The sequence below is a fragment of the Adiantum capillus-veneris genome, chromosome 1 (genome assembly GCF_014529385.1).
Source record: "Adiantum capillus-veneris isolate H3 chromosome 1, ASM1452938v2, whole genome shotgun sequence".
Classification (NCBI taxonomy): Eukaryota; Viridiplantae; Streptophyta; class Polypodiopsida; order Polypodiales; family Pteridaceae; genus Adiantum; species Adiantum capillus-veneris.
Genome location: NC_140931.1, coordinates 20,024,250 through 20,040,728, shown reverse-complemented (window position 1 = coordinate 20,040,728; position 16,479 = coordinate 20,024,250).

Below are 16,479 nucleotides of genomic sequence, written 5' to 3'. Positions count from 1 at the left end.
TCTTAGCACTTAACCCTAATTGCGAGGTTACCGATAAAGCTCAAACTTAAAATACAAGGTAGTCACTAAATCTTACACCTAAGTGCAAAGTTACCATTAAAGCTTAGCATTAGGATGTAAATCTACTATAACTACCATTAATACTTAACCCTAATTTCAAGGTTACCATTAAAGCTTAAACCTAAAATACAAGGTAATCACTAAAGCTTACACCTAAGTATAAAGCTACCATAAAATCTTAGCTTAAGGATGCAAATCTACCTTTGAAGCTTAACTTAATGATCCATAACTACCATTAATACTTAACTCTAATTCCAAAGTTACCATTAAAGCTTAAACCTAAAATGATGCACATAAACCTTCCTAGTATTAAAACACATAGTTTAGGTTAATTAATCCTATTATAAGTGAAGATTACCTCCTCTAATAAAGAGGAAAGTGGGGTTGAAGTCCTTCTTGAAGAGATGTAAGGATCAAGGAAGATGGAAAGGGATTTAGGATGAAGAGGAAGGAGAGAGGAGCTTCTTCACAAAACCCTCAAGGGTTTGGCCTTCAAGAGAGGGAGAGAGCAAGAGCAAGGTTTAATGGAAACCTTGATTTACTTAAGCATAATCTTGAGCATGGCAAGTATGCAAGTAGCTTAGCAATATTTGTAAAATTACAATGGAGAGGGGGTGCTTATATAGGAAATGGTGGGTAGAATACTCAATTCCTATTGGACCCCAATTCTCTTCTCAATTCCTATTGTCGACACCAATTCTCTTCTCAATTCCTATTGGACCCCAATTTCTTCTCAATTCCTATTGGACCCCAATTCTCTTCTAAATTCTTGTTGGACCCCAATTTCTTCTCAATTTCTATTGGACCCCAATTCTCTTCTTAATTCTTTTTGGACCCCAATTTCTTCTCAATTCCTATTGGACCCAATTCTCTTCTCAATCCCACCCCAATTTCTTCTCAATGCCCATCTGTTGACTTTATCTTCCAATGAACTTATGGAATTGAATGGGAAAGAGCACTGCAGAAAGGTAAACGGGTATCGCTTGAAACCTTATTTGAGTCGCCTTCTACCAAAGGATCTACCAAAGATCTGTCAAAAGGAAGCTATCTCATGTAAGTATTGTTCCGTGAAGCATGAGTGTAACTCAAACCAAAATTCCAAGGGGCCAAACAATGAAGAGCTTGTCAAGGACTCTGAAGCACTCTCTTGGAAAAAGATGCTTTATGATGGTACATGAATATACCATCATCCTGGGGGAGGGCTAATGATAGCCATTTTTTAGCTCTCTGTAATTTCCATAGCGTGTCACCTCACCCTCTCAAATCACTCAAACACTGTGGTTACCCTCACCCTTTCACTGTATATAGGTGTGTGTGAGTTAGGGGACCTTTTCCAAATCTTCTTAAAAACCCTCAATTAGCTAGTCACTGGGCTAGTTGAGCCAAAAAAATTTAAAAAAAAAGATTATAAGTATATTATGGTCCATTTGTGTGTAAATATTTCATTGTATATAGGGCCTAAATAAAAGGATTTTTTATAATTATTTTGGTATTTATTTAAATATTTCTATCTATCGTGTGTTATTTATGCTATGTACATTGACTCACCATTACCATATTTTTTCTTACCATTTTGCATACTCTTTATTCCATATAAAAATAATTTCATGCAAGCTTCTCTTATTTTTGGTGTAACTCCATCCCCAAAAAAATCCAAAAAAACTAGTTCTATTTATGTGTATATTTTTTCACTATTGTGATTTTTTCCTTCCTACATCTATTCTCTATTACTCTCATAAATGAGACCACCAAAAATATTCATCTTTTTATGGTAGACTTATAATGAGAGATTTATTTTGACCTCTTTATTTTTTTTCCCACCTATATTATTTATATTTGACATGAACATATTTTTTTAGACCCCTCAATATTTGATTTTCTTGATTGTACTATTTACTTATATTATGATCTCAACAATATCTTCAATTATAGACCTACCAAATAAAGTCAAGGGTATGTGGCATACATGCATGCACCATGGGGGACTCACTCTTGGAGGTATTCAAAAGAATCATCCAAAGAAGGACCTCACAAGGACTTTGTGCGGTGGAAAAAAAAAACAGTTTTGCTGAATTTTTAAAGATCACATGCTCTCCGAATTTGAAAAGGTGATACAAAAAAAAATTGTAGCTTGTGAACTGAACTTTTACCTCAAATTTGTTCATATTCTTTTGAGCTTCGAGTTGTGAGCTATGATTTTATTGGCGGACCCCAGTTTGCCCATGCTATGCAGCCACACTCCCTCCTCCACTTTATCATTTTCTGAATCAAGGAGGATGGATTTGGACTAAGCATGGATACTTTGTCTCTCTTCCAATGTGAAGTCATGGACAAAAATGATGTGTAAGTATCTTGGTGTTTTATTTAAGTTCTTGATAGCTTGTCTCCGGGTGTTGTCATCAATTTAGCCATAAATCCCACATACTGTAAGAGGGCGACAGGGTGGAGAGGACTCCTCTGGCCTTAAGACAGTGATTGGGGTGGCTTTTCTTGTGATGTGTTGTGGTGTAATTTACTCAAGCTGTGTTGAACAAATACTAATCTCACTTTGATTGGTCATGACAAATTTGTAAGAAGGTATTAATGCAACAAGCACCCCCTCCCCCTTCTCTCTCTTTCTTACATTTATAATTGTGTTTGCTTGATCACTGCCGATACATTTCAAAGCAGCCCGAGCTCTCTCTCTCTCTCTCTCTCTCTCTCTCTCTCTCTCTCTCTCTCTCTCTCTCTCTCTCTCTCTCTCTCTCTCTCTCTCTCTACGCGTCCTAGTTCGCATCCAAAACTAGGTGGTGCCCCAAATTTGTGTAGGGTTAGGTTGTGGGTTTGTGTGTGTTTTATTGTTTTTTTTCCAACCCCAACCCAATTGTGCAGCACGGGAGCCTAGAAGAGTGCTTAGAGACCACTCTTTTTGTTGGGCACCCCGGACCGCCTCAAATTGGTGCCCCCACTGAGAACGGCTTGTGTATTTTTGTGTAGGATCAACCTTTAGCATAGTCAAATAGGTTGCATGAATCACGAGAATTTGTATGATCCTTTTATTCCCATTACAAGGCAAAAGGTGCACATAATTGTTAGTACTAAGTTGCAATTTCAACGAGTAATTTGCAGAATTTTAGGTCCTCTTAGGTTGGCTGAGATAAATTCTTCAGTGAATCCTTTTATTTTACCAATCATTAGATACGACCTTAGTTTGGACGTCTATATTTTTGTTTTGTTTTAAGAATTAGGTCATGCATAGACTATGGATAATGGCCCAAGAATAGAGGTTTTCCCCTTCCATTTCACTCCACACATTAGAGTCAACAACGTATGGTGTTCATGTTTGGTGTCCAAAGAGTAGGAGAAATTCTCGCGTCACCAAACCCTGTCATCCTACCTCTTATTGATTATCATAGGTCATTTGATGTGAATATTTTTATTTTGTTGTAGAATAGATTGCAATCTAGAAAATATTATTGAAAAAAAAAAAACGTGCATCAGTTTTAAATCGGCTCAATAAAGAGCCAACGCCAAATGTCCGGATATCCTCTTTTCTTTGGAGAGCCTGGAGAGGATGCATAATTTTTTTTAGCGAATTTCAAGATGTCTTGCCGTATCAAGAGGATAGTTACTCACTACAAGAGGTTGTGTGCTCTTGTGACGCTGTTAGCGACGGAAATACACTGGGTTTTTATAACCCCCGGCGTCGCTACAACCGTCGCTAAGAGCGTCGCTATGAGAGCGTCGCTATATGCGTCGCTATAAGCGTCGCTATATAGAGACGCTCATAGCAACGCTCATAGCGACGGTTATAGCGACGTTTACACAGAAGACTATAGCGACGCTCATAGCGACGCTACAGAGCCATAAATAGCGACGGTTATAGCGACGCCCGAGAGAATTTTTTTTTGGTGGCAGGGCATTGAATGCCCTGCCACCCATCAACCATATTGTACTTGATTCACTTTTTAAAAAAAGTGCAAGGGTAGATAATAGACCTAAAATAGTCACCCACAAGACTCATTGTTTGCAAAATTGACAATTGTACACATCATAGGCAAAATGAATTGATTGGCAAATGTAATAATGACAATTGTACAACATCATAGGCATAAAGAATTGATTGGCAAAAGGAACTGCAGTGACAAATGTAATAATATACATGGTTCAAAAAGACGTATAAAATCCGTCTCATGATACATAAGCTATGAGAAACCCTAAACTAATGCTATCTAGCTACGGCTAAACTGACGTCGTCTAGTCAGACGTCTCATCGCGTCCAAGCGGCGTATCTGTCGGATTCTGCAAAAAAAGACAATAAGACAGCTTTCAGTAAGTATAAACATATAACGACATTTATAAAACAATACAAAAAATAGAAAAGAGTAAACCCTAATACTAACCATGCCGCCGCGAGAACTGAGAATGTCCATCAGGGCGTTTAAGCCCTTCCTGCCTGCGTACTCGCGCTCGTACGGTGTGGGATCACGTCCTGTCATCGACCACTGTCAAACCATACAAAGATTTCATTATGTTAGAATTAAAAAACTCATAAACCATAAACTATCGAACATAAAGAGCAATGCAAAAACACTTACAAAATCGGCCTCAAATGATGCCCATCCACCGCTCCCCAAGTGGTGCGAGCTCCCTGCCTCTACTCGTGCTCTAGCTGCATCCTTTTGTTGCTCCCACTTGTCGGATTCTCGCGCGCTGCTTTCTTCGCATTCTTCCAATCTTCTTTGGCCAGTCAATCTGGCCTGTTCCACCCATTCTTGATTGCTTTTTGCACTTCGGAACGCTTGTGTTTGCAGTATTCGCGCATTCGAATCTTCATCAGAGCAAAGACCACGCATGCGCGAGATCACCTTCTTGCCGTCATCATCCATGATGATGCCGCCGCTGAAGTCGACGGAGTAAGACAAGCCCTCTGGCCGGTGACGCGTGAACCTGGGTGTCCCGGCAGGGGTCTCTAGCGGCGTGTCGATGGGGGTACGGACGTCAGGTGTCTCCATCGGCGTCTGGGCTCCGAAGCGAGGAGTGTCGAGTGGGGTGGCTCCTGGCGGAGTAGGTAGAGGTGTGTAGCTTCTAGGAACAGTCAGCCGTGCAAAACCTGGCGTAGATGGCGATGCTGTGGCTGGTGTGGGGGCGGGCAAAGAAGGGGAGGGTAAAGAGCCTCGCCGAACACGAGGCGGTGTGGAGGCATCAGTGGGAGAATCCCCACAACAACCGCCACCGCCACCACTAGAGCGCCGGTGTCTAGACGAGTGTGAAGCTCGTCTCGTCGACGCAGAAGCTTCGGAGCGCGCCGAATGCTCCGAAAGAGAGGGAGATGCGGATGGAGTAGGAACACGCGATGATGTGCCAGAGCGATGACGCTCCACGTACCACTGTCTCTACTGCGGTGACAAAGAAGAAAGAAACTCCTCATCATCCATACCTGCATTAAACACACGAATATTTAAACTTAATATTGAATGAATAGAGTAGACAATGACGCAAAGACCATTAAATACAATGATGTAATGACGCATATAAATACAATGATGCAATGAATTGAGTGATAGAAGAGGCAAGTCGAAAACTCAGAATTTTCAATCAAAAGATGTGAGCGCGAGTAGAAAAGAGCGTTATACACCATGGAAGGTACTTAGAGAGCCAGAGCTTTTACAACACGGAGCAAAATTGTTCAAATACAATATTTGTGGCTTTAAGAGATCTCTCTCTCTTCCTCGCATAACTCAGCATAACTTCCTATATCTATATAGAGCTCTCCGTTTAAACACATATCCTTTGTTTCATTTTGTAGCTCCTCTGCATGCACCCCATATAGAGGAGTAGCATCTTGATGCTCGTCTAGCACCACCGCAGCGGCTTCTGATTGAGCATCTTCTCTGATCTCCTCCATTGATGCCGTTGTGATTGGCACATGGTAGCCTTCATACGTCCTTGCACTACGAGGGGCTACCTCTATGACGTACCACCAGTTTGATGTAGACTTTGTAGGATGAAATATTACCTGCCAGAGCCACATAACTTACATGAGAGCTTTCAAGCACATAACTTGTAAAAGGGGGATGTTAACTATTTACATACTTACTTGTTCACAATGCTCGGGTAGTACAATCTAATATAACATAAATCTAAATCTAACGTAAATTATGTTATATTAAAAACAAAGAACCAAACTAACAGGGATTATAAGAACCTTAAAACTAATTTAACACATAATTTTTCACATAACTCGGCAAGAGTTGGCATTCTCATCACTAAAGATGTGAGAGTTAACTTCCGGCGGTGACGCTGCCTCATCTCCATCCACATCTGACGACAGCAATTGGCCCTTTAGACCGTTCTTGCTCTTGTTACTAACTTTGAAGTTGCTGTTGAATGACTAGAGGTTGTCTAGATGGTCATTGTGTCGGGGATGTAGTGACTCTTGCCGCCCTGAAGATCCACCTTTGTCCCTATCTTCTGAAGACATTTCACCTGTACTTTTGGATCGACGGAGCCCACCATGAGTGAAGGCAGCAATACCCTATATTCCATTGAGGGCTTTCTTCACCTGCTTCATGCAGGCATCGCAGTCTATGGAGACCTAAATCTAATCTAATATAATGTAAATCTAAATCTAGCGTAAATAAACGTAAATCTAGTTAAAAATAAACCTAAATCTAATCTAATTTAACTTAAATAAACCTAAATCTAATTTAACGTAAGTCTACATCTAACCTAATCTTTAACGTCTTTTAGGATAGTTTCCTACGACGTTATAACTCTCTTCTTCTTGTGTGTGTGCGCGTGTGTGGATGTGTGTGCCAATAAAAAGAGATAAATGGTATAACCTTTCTATCACCCATGCCAAGTATGATAGATTGATTATGCCATTTCCCTCTTGAATAATAGGTCTTGAGTTCAACTCCTCGTCGGCTAGATCTTTAGGTCTTTTAATTTAAATTAGTTTCCTACGACGTTAAATTAGTTTCTCTCTCAATGTGTGTGCGTTTTTTTGGATCGTATGCATGTTTTCTCTCTCTTTTCCTCTCTCAATGTGTGCGTTTTTTGTTTATGCATGTTCTCTCTCTCTTTTCCTCTCTCAATGCGTGCGTTTTTTGTTTATGCATGCTCTCTCTCTCTTTTCCTCTCTCAATGTGTGTGTGCATTCTTTGTTTATGTATGTGTGTGTGCGTTTTTGTTTATGTTTGTACTCTCTCTCTCTCTCTCTCTCCTTAAAAACACTATGTGTGTGTGTGTATGTGTGTGTGTGTGAGAGAGAGAGAGGGAGAGAGAAAGAGGGGAAGGGAACATGAGAATGAGGAGAGGGAAGGAGCATACCTAGCTCTCCTTCCTCTCTTTGTGTGTGTGTGTGTGTGTGTGTGTGTGGGGAAGAAAGAGAGAGAGAGAGAGAGAGAGAGAGAGAGAGGAAGAGCGTTACCTGCTCCTTGCTTGAGGGCGCCGAAAAACTCAGATCTGAGATCTGAGTTTTTGGGCGCGCTCGGTTATTTTTTTAGCCCAGCCGGCGTCGCTATGAGCGTCGCAAATTTCTTTGTAAATTTGCGACGCTCATAGCGACGTCGGGAATTTTTTTTTGGAGCGTCGCTGTGTGAGCGTCGCTAATATGAATAGCCTCGTGTAGTGACTGATCAAGAACGTGCAGAAATGTTTGAGGTAGTCCTTAGGAAAGATGCTAGCACTTGGTTTGACTCTTTGTCTGAGGAAGTTAAGGGGAATTACACAGAAGTTTTGAATCGTTTCAAGAAATACTTCTTTGATCCCCAAAACACTCAAAAACTATGGCAAGACATTGTTTCTCATAAGCAAACAGACTTAGACGACTACTACTTGTACAAGAAGGAGTTTCAACGTCTTTGGGCTCTATGGATACGAAATGTTGCTAACCCTAGTGATGGTGCAGAATTTCTAAAGAAGGAGAGGTTCATAGCCGGACTCTTTCCTGACCTTAAGATAAAAGTTGAGGCCGGTGCACCTGCTACCTTTGATGCAGCTGAAACTAGGGCTACTGAGAAATACAGGAAACTCAAGTGCTTAAGGGGAGAGGTTCCCATAGAAGGTCTTAGACCCAAAGGTAAGTCACAAGCATCAACATCTAGGGAGCTTCCTGTGGTAACGGCGAAAGTGATCGAGAAGTTAAATGAATCTTTAAGCAGCCTGTCAATTCACCTTGCACAAGCTGTAGGTCCAAAGGGACAAGCAAAGAAGTCTGAAGAGCGAGATCCACGACCTAGGAGAGTCTTACAATGTTGGAATTGCGGAGGGTCTGGACATGGGATGTATAATTGTCCTTGGCCCCGTGGGGAGCCAGGGAGACCTAACTTGAATTACCAAGTGATGAATGCAGGTGAAGGAACTAGTCAGCAACCACGTCTTCTACAAAGGCCAAATGGAACAAGACCACCTCCACAAGGAGTGGAAGGAGTTCTACCTTTTCCAGACCCAAATGTTCATGTGGTAGAGGTGACAAATTCAAAAGAGGTTAACATGAAAGCAAATGGAATTAAGCGTGGCCGTGGAAAAGGGAAGGAGAAAGAAGGAGTCACGTCACAAAGTGATCATGGACGAGAAAAGAAGTCAAAGGAGACCAAGGATACCAAGAGGACTGGATGTCGTATCAACTTCCAAGACTTCCCTCTTGGATATGGTATGGCCCCATAAAACTTGTTGGAAGACATGAGAGGTAAGGGTCCTGATATCTCATGGCCTCAGTTTCTTGCATTATGCCCACAAGTTAGCAGGGATTTAACAAAGGCAGTTAGCACTAGGAGAAAGGTAAAAGAGAGAGTGCCTATTGTAAACATTTCACAAGCTGAAATGAATGAGGATATTACACCGGTGCTAGATTGTTACATCAAAGGAAGATTGGTTAGGAAAGGTCTAGTGGATGGGGGTGCACAAATTTGCATCATGACAGAGGGACTCATGCAAAGACTAGGCATGCACATCCATGAGACACCTGAAGTCAAAGTGAAACTGGCAAACAATAGCAAGGCTAGGTGCGTAGGCATTCGTAAAAATGTTTTTGTGGAGGCCTTTGGCATTAAGAAGGCAGTCGATGTCTATGTCATGTCTACCAAAGGAAATGGTTACCCATTTATCCTAGGAAGACCATGGCTAATGAAAATGCGAGCTTTGCAGGATTGGGAGAGTGGAAAGCTAATTTGCGGGAATGAAAATCATAAGAAGGTTGTCTTTGACATGAAGGAGCAACGCCAAGAGGAGCTCCATGAAGAATCATCTCAAAGTGAGACGGAGGAAGGCTGGACCGGTAGCACTTCAGAAGGAGAAAGTAGCGGTAGCATTACTGAAGAGGAGTCTTCCATTGAAGTCATGCGGGTAAGGTTTAAGCCAAACAACCAAGAGACCTCTTGCCAAGGTTTGGAAGAGGTAGGTTCCCAAGAGAACCAAAAAGTGGAAGATGAAAGAATGCTAGAAGGTATGTTATCTACAACACTTACAAAGGATGAAAGAGAGGAGCTCAAAGGTGTGTTAAGGAAATTTCCTAGGCTTTTTGCTAAAGACTACACCGATGTGCGTGGAGCAGATGTTGTTCAACACAAAATTGAGTTGAAGACAGAGGCCACACCTAAGGCTCAGAAGCTACGAAGGCTAGGAGTCATCAAGGAGCAGGCTTTACTCAAGGAGGTAAGAAAGATTCTAGCAGCAGGTTTCATTTATCCAGTGGAGAATTCAGAGTGGGTCTCTCCCGTTGTTGTCACTCATAAGAAAAACGGCAAGTGGAGGGTGTGTGTGGATTACCGTCCACTCAATGAGGCAACAAAAAGAGATCACTTTCCCCTCCCATTTCAAGATGAGATACTAAATGAGGTAGCTGGTCATGAGAAGTACACTGTGTGTGATGGCTACTCGGGTTACTTTCAAATAGGTATCGCATTGGAAGATCAGTTGAAAACAACCTTCATCACTCCTTGGGGTTGTTATGCTTTTAGAGTCATGCCATTTGAACTAACAAATGCTCCTGCAACTTTCCAACGCTTCATCAACATGGTGTTTCAAGCATTCTTTGGAAAGTCCATTAGGGTTTTTATTGATGATTTTTGCATTTGTAGCTCAAAATCATTGCATCTACAAAGGGTACACGGGAGGTCAACTAAACCCTGACAAGTGTCACATAGGTGAGGATGAAGTGATCTTGCTTGGTCACAAGGTTTCCTATAAAGGCAAAGGCTCTTATTGAGCTCCCATCACCCAAGAATCTCAAAGAGGTCATCTCATTCATTCAAAAGGTGAAGTATATGTCACGCTTTATTCACTTAGCTTCGGAGTTGCTTCATCCTTTGCAAAAGTTGACACAACAAGTAGAATTTGCATGGTCTTATGAGCTTGAAGAGTACTTTTGTAACATTAAATTCATTTTGTCAGAGCTACCAACACTCATGCCTCCTTGTTGGGGGTACACATTCTTTGTTAGCTCTACTGTTGGGAAGGAAACAATTGGTGCAGTTTTACTACAACAAGATCCACACAGTACCAGGATGTGACACATCTACTTTGCTAGTAGGGTCATGAATGATTTGGAGAGAGGCTACACGGAGGCAGAACTCATGATGCTTTCTCTCATGTTTGCGGTGAGAAAGTTTAGATCCTACTTGCTACCAAAACCTTTTGTAATTCTCACTGCTGCAAAAAATTTGTTTCCCTGGGTGTCATCTCAAATGAATCTTAGCACTAGGATCTCAAAGTGGATTATGGAATTGCAAGAGTTCCAGTACTCTTTCAAGGTAGAAGATAGTGTGCGTGCACAATTGGCAAGGATCCTTACTTATAGGGTACATGAGAAGGAGATTAAGGTGCCTGAAGTAAAGACCCTACCATTGCCACCACCTAAAAGTATTCCTAATGCTTTTACCTTGTTCTTTGATGGAGCTTTTCGACGAGCCACAGGAAAATCAGGGGTGGGGCTAGTGTTGCTCAACCCAAGTGGGTAGGTGGTCATGAAAGAGAAGGTCAATCTACCAGGTTCAACTAGAAACAATGAAGCAGATTACGGCACACTACTTCATGGTTTAAAGATATGCATTGGCCAAGGTATACAACGTCTCATGGTAAAAGGGGATGCACTTCTCATTGTGCAGCAAGTTTTAGGCATTTGGGCATGCAAGAATGAAAGCCTAAGGACAAAATTTCACGCCATTCGTAGATTGTTTAATAAATTTGAAGAAGTGCAACTGTATCATATTCCTAGGAAATAGAATGAAGATGCCGATTGACTTGCACAGCAAGTAGTTACATGTGTTGAGAAAGAAGTGCAGGTCATCATGGTGGTAGCAACTGTCAAGCAACCGAGATACCAGGGATTGGAGTCATTGACTCCCATTATTAGCTACATTTTGGAGGGTGAGTTTCCATAAGACTTCACGAAGGCTCAGAAAAGGGGACTCATGAAGAAGGAAAGCGCGTATCTCTTCCTAGAAGGATCCCTCCATCAAAGAGGGAAGGATCAAGTGTGCAGAAGAGTACCAACTATCAAGGGGATTCTAGCCATTCTAAAAGGTTTGCATGAAGAGGCATGTGGTGGTCATTTTGCCCAAGAGTTAATTGTGAAGAAGATTTTGCTTGCGGGGTATGTTTGGCCAAGTCTGCATGTGGATGTCCAACATTGGTGTAAAAGTTGTCACAATTGTCAGGTAAATGGGAATAGAAGATTGGTTTATGGTACAAGGCAAATTGTGCTTTCAAATGGGCCCTTTGAAAAGTGGGGCATTGATGCTATGGATCCTCTGCTTAGGACAAAAAATGGTAAACTCTACATTCTAGTGGCTATAGACTATATGACTAGGTGGGTGGAAGCACAAAGTGTGGCAAAGGTAAATGAGAGGACAGTGAGCAAATTTGTCTACACTCACATTTGTTGTAGATTTGGCACACCTTTGGAGATTGTTTCTGATAATGGTACAGGGTTTAGAAAGGGCTTGCTCATAGAAGTCTGTGAAAAACTTCACATTCTACATCATCATAGTACACCCTACTATCCCCAATCAAATGGTTTGGTAGAAAAAGCTAATGGTGTCATTGCAGGCATCATTGGAAAGATGGTGAAAAATAAGACAAAGTTGTGGGATGACTTCTTGGATGGTGCCTTGTGGGCGTATCGAACCACATATAGGGAAGCCACGGAGTTCACACCATTTCACTTGGTCTATGGTCAAGAGGCTTTACGACCAATTGAGCTCAACATTCCAACAATGCGACTTCATGGCAAAGCACCACAAGATGATCAAGAAGCATGGATGGATCGACTTCTTACCTTAGCTAAGCTTGAGTGGAAAAGAGAAGCAGCATACAAGTGCTACAAGAGGGAAGCCACACAAACGAAGGAAAAGCTTGACAAGAAACTGACAGACAAAGCCATCAATGAAGGAGATCTTGTGCTAAGGTATGAAAATCGACTCGATAATCGTTTTGATGCCAAGTTTGAAACTAAATGGCAGGGGCCATACATAGTCAAGAAGGCTTTCAATTCAAGTTACTATGAACTTATGGACTTGAATGGGAAAGAGCACTCCACGAAGGTAAACAGGTATCGCTTGAAACCTTATTTGAGTCGCCTTCTACCAAAGGATCTACGAAAGATCTGTCAAAAGGCAGCTATCTCATGTAAGTATTGTTCCGTGAAGCATGAGTGTAACTCAAACCAAAATTCCAAGGGGCCAAACAATGAAGATCTTGTCAAGGACTCTAAAGCACTCTCTTGGGAAAAGCTGCTTTATGATGGTACATGAATATACCATCATCCTGGGGGAGGGCTAATGATAGCCGTTTTTCAGCTCTCTGTAATTTCCATAGCGAGTTACCTCACCCTATCAAATCACTCAAACACTGTGGTTACCCTCACCCTTTCACTGTATATAGGTGTGTGTGAGTTATGGGACTTTTTCCATATCTTCTTAAAAACCCTCAATTAGCTAGTCACTGGGCTAGTTGAGCCAAAAAAATAAAAAATTATAAGTATATTATGGCCCATTTGTGTGTAAATATTTCATTGTATATAGAGCCTAAGTAAAAGGATTTTGCATAATTATTTTGGTATTTATTTAAATATTTCTACCTATGGTGTGTTATTTATGCTATGTACATTGACTCACCATTATCATATTTTTTCTTACCATTTTGCATACTCTTTATTCCATATAAAAATAATTTCATGCAAGCTTCTCTTATTTTTGGTGTAACTCCATCCCAACAAAAATCCAAAAAAACTAGTTCTATTTATGTGTATATTTTTTCACTATTGTGATTTTTTCCTTCCTACATCTATTCTCTATTACTCTCATAAATTAGACCACCAAAAATATTTATCTTTTTATGGTAGACTTATAATGACCCCTCAATATTTTTTTCTTAGTTGATTTTTTTTAGACCCCTCAATATTTGATTTTCTTAGTTGTACTATTCACTTATATCATGATCTCAACAATATCTTCAATTATAGACCTACCAAATAAGGTCAAGGGTATGTGGCATTCATGCATGCACCATGGGGGGCTCACTCTTGGAGGTATTCAAAGGAATCATCCAAAGAGGGACCTCACAAGGACTTTGTGCAGTGGAAAACACTACAAGAGGCTATGCATATTAGCGACGCTCACACAGCGATGCTCAAAAAAAAAATCCCGGCGTCGCTATGAGAGTCGCAAATTTACAAGTAAATTTGGGACGCTCATAGCGACGCCGACTGGGCTAAAAAAATAACAGAGAGCGCCCAAAAACTCAGATCTCAGATCTGAGTTTTTCGGCGCCCTCAAGCAAGGAGCAGGTAACGCTCTCTCTCTCTCTTTCTTCTCCACACACACACACACACACACACACACGAGGAGAGGAAGGAGAGCCAGGTATGCTCCTTCCCTCTCCTCACTCTCATGTTCCCTTCCCCTCTTTCTCTCTCCCTCTCTCTCTCTCTCACACACACACATACACACACACACATAGTGTTTTTGAGAGAGAGAGAGAGAAAGAGAGAGAGAGTACAAACATAAACAAAAACGCACACACACATACATAAACAAAGGATGCACACACACATTGAGAGAGGAAAAGAGAGAGAGAGCATGCATAAACAAAAAACGCACACATTGAGAGAGGAAAAGAGACAGAGAACATTCATAAACAAAAAACGCACACATTGAGAGAGAAAAAGAGAGAGAAAACATGCATAAACAAAAAAACGCACACACATTGAGAGAGAAAGAGAGAGAAACTAATTTAACGTCGTAGGAAACTAATTAAAATTAAAAGACCTAAAGATCTAGCCGACGAGGAGTTGAACTCAAGACCTATTATTCAAGAGGGAAATGGCATAACCAATCTATCATACTTGGCATGGGTGATAGAAAGGTTATACCATTTATCTCTTTTTATTGGCACACACATCCACACACGCGCACACACACAAGAAGAAGAGAGTTATAACGTCGTAGGAAACTATCCTAAAAGACGTTAAAGATTAGGTTAGATGTAGACTTACGTTAAATTAGATTTAGGTTTATTTAAGTTAAATTAGATTAGATTTAGGTTTATTTTTAATTAGATTTACGTTTATTTACGCTAGATTTAGATTTACGTTATATTAGATTAGATTTAGGTCTCCATAGACTGCGATGCCTGCATGAAGCGGGTGAAGAAAGCCCTCAATGGAATATAGGGTATTGTTGCCTTCACTCATGGTGGGCTCCGTCGATCCAAAAGTACTGGTGAAATGTCTTCAGAAGATAGGGAAGAAGGTGGATCTTCAGGGCGGCAAGAGTCACTACATCCCCGACACAATGACCATCTAGACAACCTCTAGTCATTAAACAGCAACTTCAAAGTTAGTAACAGGAGCAAGAACGGTCTAAAGGGCCAATTGCTGTCGTCAGATGTGGATGGAGATGAGGCAGCGTCACCGCCGGAAGTTAACTCTCACATCTTTAGTGATGAGAATGCCAACTCTTGACGAGCTATGTGAAAAATTATGTGTTAAATCAGTTTTAAGGTTCTTATAATCCCTGTTAGTTTAGTTCTTTGTTTTTAATATAACATAATTTACATTAGATTTAGATTTATGTTATATTAGATTAGACTTAGGTTTATTTAGGTTTACCCACACACACACACACACACAAGAAGAAGAGAGTTTTAACATCGTAGGAAACTATCCCAAAAGACGTTAAAGATTAGGTTAGATGTAGACTTACGTTAAATTAGATTTAGGTTTATTTTTAGTTAGATTTACATTTATTTAGATTTATGCTTATTTACATGAGATCGAGTCCACGCAAGAATTACTTACGATTTAGGGTTTAGAGTTAGACGAACAGTGAAAAGATCTACTGTGAAAAGATGTTAAGATGCTGTGAAGTGCTACAGCTAGAGAAGAGGCAAAGGGGTTTTGTCCACTACATGCAGTATCATGTAGACGTGGGTCTGTAGATTTCTTGTACCCACAAATATAGGTATTGACCAATAAAGACGATAATATAACCTGGTGGTTTTGATCTCCGTGCACCTCTAGACCGAGGTGTGCGGGGATTGGACATTACTAGAGAATGTGAGGTAAAGAGAGAGAGAGAGAGAGAGAGAGAGAGAGAGAGAGAGAGAGATAAGACGAAGAATGCCAATAGAATATTAAATTTGTTGTCCAGGTTATAAGATTTTTATCCTCATTATGAGTAGTGACGAGGATGTGGGACCGTCCAACCGAAACACCTATCTCTCAACGAGGGTCTTATGTCCTTGTAATCAATGCAAGCATGTTGTGCGACGGACAAGACGTGTTTCTTTGCAGCACGTTCGCGAATTTGGCGAGTTTGATCCATCTATTATAGATCGAGTTGTTGCCAATTATAACTCGTCAGACTCTGACGCTGGCCAGCAAGCAGCAATCTTGCAACCCAATAGACGTGTTCGCAGGCGCTTTGGTCAAGCAGCATATGTGAGGCCACAAGATGTAGCCTCTGACAGCTCGGGGGATGATCATGCAGAGCACATTCCCAACGAGGCAATGTTTGAGCCCGAGACTGATGAAATGATCGAGACGATCATGGATTCAGAAAGGCTTATCTATGATGATATGAAAAGTGAAGCTGATACGCCATTGTATAATGGAGCACGTATGTCTAGATTGAAAGCACTCCTGGTTCTTCTCAACATGCAGGCAAAGTTTGGATGGAGTGACACTAGCGTCACAGCGCTTTTCAGGTGATCTATTACAATTAGTTTACTTTGATAAAACTCTAAATGTATAATGATCTGATAGATTTTTACACGACTGTATCGTATTTTTATGCTGTGTAGATTGCTTAAAGAGCACATACTACCAGCTGACAATGTGATGCCAGATTCCCGAGATGAAGCAAGAAAGATTTTGCAAAACTTGGGGATGGATTACAACTCTATCCACGCTTGTCCTAATTATGACTGCATTCT